The sequence below is a fragment of the Hylobates moloch genome, unplaced genomic scaffold (genome assembly GCF_009828535.3).
Source record: "Hylobates moloch isolate HMO894 unplaced genomic scaffold, HMol_V3 SCAFFOLD_1, whole genome shotgun sequence".
Classification (NCBI taxonomy): Eukaryota; Metazoa; Chordata; class Mammalia; order Primates; family Hylobatidae; genus Hylobates; species Hylobates moloch.
In genome coordinates this window covers 189,801,393-189,805,040 of record NW_026652276.1, presented here as the reverse complement: position 1 = coordinate 189,805,040, position 3,648 = coordinate 189,801,393, and positions in this window count along the sequence as shown.

Genomic DNA, 3,648 nt, shown 5'->3' with positions numbered 1-3,648 from the left:
GACAAAAGTATAAGAACCTTGAAGAGGAAAAGAGCAGGATGTTAAAAGTCAGAGGAGATAATTCTAATAAAGAAAAGCAATGGTGGGTAAATGAAAGATGGGTCAAAGATGTGTAATTAATAAAAAATCATCCGTTTCAATTAACAGTGTAGCACTTAACCTCAAAATAATGCAGTTTTACTTAATTAAAACAATTATTTCTCTTTTGCATATATGAAATACATGGTTTGATGTTATCTCTTTCTCTCTGTCTTCTCTACTTATTATTTTTGACTTTTAATCATGCTGTCTCATTATGCCAACTACCAGCTGCGTTTGCCATTCCATTTTCTTGACCCACATTAAAATTAGGCAAGTATGAAATTAAAACTCCAAACATTTTCAAAAGCTATTTCAAATTCAGAGATTTATATCCCTTGCAAAATGGGATTTTGACTTTGACGCTGGTCTGGGGAACATTAGATCCCTAAGCACATTTCCACACAGTTATGGAATAGTTGTGGCAGTATGGAGGGAGAATTTTTTTTTAATATTTGAAAGTCCTTTGTGACTAACTTCTTTGGGTTATTTACATGTACAGCATTTGACAAATTTGAAGAAGTTTCAACTAAGTAAAGCAAAAAGGACTCCATTTTCTTAATAGCATTTAATTTATATAATGACATGTAGGTACTGGGTAAAAATTACCTCTGTGATTCTATTCATACTCAAAGTCTAATATAAGAAATGTCATCCAAGGTCATAAAATGCCTCTAAACCCAATGACAACATGAAAGGCATAGAAAGAATCAGTCAATATGGAGATGCTCTCTCCAGCTTTCTCCAAAATCCATGACAGAGGGACTGTTTCATTAATACTTAAATTATAAAATACCACCTTGATTAATATTTATAGAGAAGAAATGGCTAGAAAAACCTTTTGTCAAGAACAAAAATTTAGAAAGAGCTTACAGTGTAGCAACAAAAATTATCTGCTTAACACAAATGAAGGCAAGGCCCCTTTTCACAAGGAGCTTTTAATAAAGTTGAGAAGAAAATCCATACATAATAAATCAAAGAACCCCTTTTTCACACTCACATACACACACACACACACAAATGGGATTAAGGTTAAAAGATAAGTGTATGCTTAAATCCTTAAGTGTATCTTTAGAAATGGAAGTTTGTAGGCAGACAGACCCGGATGGAATCCCAGGTATGACACTCCCTAGCTGTGTATCTGCAATCAAGTGACACAAATACCCTGAGCCTTGGTTTCCTCACCATAAATTTGGGAGAATAGCAAAAGGTTTTACCTACAACAAAAGATTGTTGTGAGATTTAAATGAGAAAACGCACAGTGTTTGGTATACAGAAAATAGTCAATAAATCTTAATAGGAAGATGATGCTGCCTTTTTTCTAGGAATGTTTTTCCACCTCTATTGAGGTGTGGTTGACCTTTCCTGTGCATGAGAGAACACTTAAATCTAGTTTCTCAGAAAACTTCAAGTATTCGATACATTATTATTAACTATAGTCACCATGTTACACCTGAGATCGCCCGAACTTAGTCATCTTATACCTGAAAGCTTGTAACCTTTAAATAGCATCTGTTTATTTCCCCCACCCCCTAGTCCCTGGCAGCCACTGTTCTATTCGCTGATTCTATGGATTTGACTTTTTTTTAAGATTAGCTATAAGTGAGATCATCCAGTATTTGTCTCTGCATCTCTGTCTTTTTTTACTTAGCATAATGGCCTCTAGGTCTATCCATGTTGTCACAAATAGCAGAATTTCCTTTCTCAAGGCTGAATATTTCATTGTGTATACACATATATGTATATGTTTATAAACATATATGACATTTTCATTAGTCCTTCATCTAGTGGCAGACATTTCAGTTGTTTTCATATTTTGTCTATTGCAAATAATGCTGCAATAAACATGGGAGTGCAGGCATCTCTACCAGGTGCATATTTCATTTCCTTGTAATGTATATCCAGCAGTGGGATTGCTGGTTTGTATAGTAGTTCTATTTTTAGTTTTATGAGAAACCTCCATACTCTTTTCCATAATGACAGTACTACTGTACATTCCCATTAACAATGTTCAAGCATTCCCCTTTATCCACATCTTCATAAGCATTTATTATTTTTTGTCCTTTGATAGCAGCCATTCTAACTGGGTAAGATGATATTTCATTAAGGTTTTGATTTGCATTTCCCTGATGATTAGTGATATAAAGCATTTCTTCACGTATTCCTTTGGCCATTTGTATGTCTTCTTTTGATAAATGTCTATTCAGGTATCTTGCACATTTTTAATTAGGATTTTTGTTTTATTATAAGTTGTTGATTTTCTTATATATTCTGGTTATTAATCCCTTGTCAGATGAATAGCTTGCAACTATTTTCCCCCATTCTGTGGGTTATCTCTTCATTTCGTTAATTGTTTCCTTCACTGTGCAGAAGCTTTTTAACTTAATGTAATCCTATTACATGAAGCTTTTGCTTAACTTGTAACTTTTTTTAAATTTTATTATTATTATACTTTAAGTTTTAGGGTACATGTGCACAATGTGCAGGTTTGTTAACATATGTATCCATGTGCCACGTTGGTGTGCTGCACCCATTAACTCATCATTTAGCATTAGGTATATCTCCTAATGCTATCCCTCCCCCCTCCCCTGACCCCACAACAGTCCCCAGAGTGTGATGTTCCCCTTCCTGTGTCCATGTGTTCTCATTGTTCAATTCCCACCTATGAGTGAGAACATGCGGTGTTTGGTTTTTTGTCCTTGTGATAGTTTGCTGAGAATGATGGTTTCCAGTTTCATCCATGTCCCTACAAAGGACATGAACTCATCATTTCCTATGGCTGCATAGTATTCCATGGTGTATATGTGCCACATTTTCTTAATCCAGTCTGTCCTTATTGGACATTTGGGTTGGTTCCAAGTCTTTGCTATTGTGAATAGTGCTGCAATAAACATACGTGTGCATGTGTCTTTATAGCAGCATGGATTTATAATCCATTGGGTATATACCCAGTAATGGGATGGCTGGGTCAAATGATATTTCTAGTTCTAGATCCCTGAGGAATCGCCACACTGACTTCCACAATTGTTGAACTAGTTTACAGTCCCACCAACAGTGTAAAAGTGTTCCTATTTCTCCACATCCTCTCCAGCACCTGTTGTTTCCTGACTTTAATGATCGCCATTCTAACTGGTGTGAGATGGTATCTCTTTGTGGTTTTGATTTGCATTTCTCTGATGGCCAGTGATGATGAGCATTTTTTCATGTGTTTTTTTGGCTGCATAAATGTCTTCTTTTGAGAAGTGTCTATTCATATCCTTCGCCCACTTTTTGATGGAGTTGTTTGTTTTTTTCTTGTAAATTTGTTTGAGTTCATTGTAGATTCTGGATATTAGCCCTTTGTCAGATGAGTAGATTGCAAAAATTTTCTCCCATTCTGTAGGTTGCCTGTTCACTCTGATGGTAGTTTCTTTTGCTGTGCAGACAAAAACCACATGATTATCTCAATAGATGCAGAAAAGGCCTTTGACAAAATTCAACAACCCTTCATGCTAAAAATTCTCAATAAAGGTATTGATAGGACGTATCTCAAAATAATAAGAGCTATCTATGACAAACCCACAGCCAATA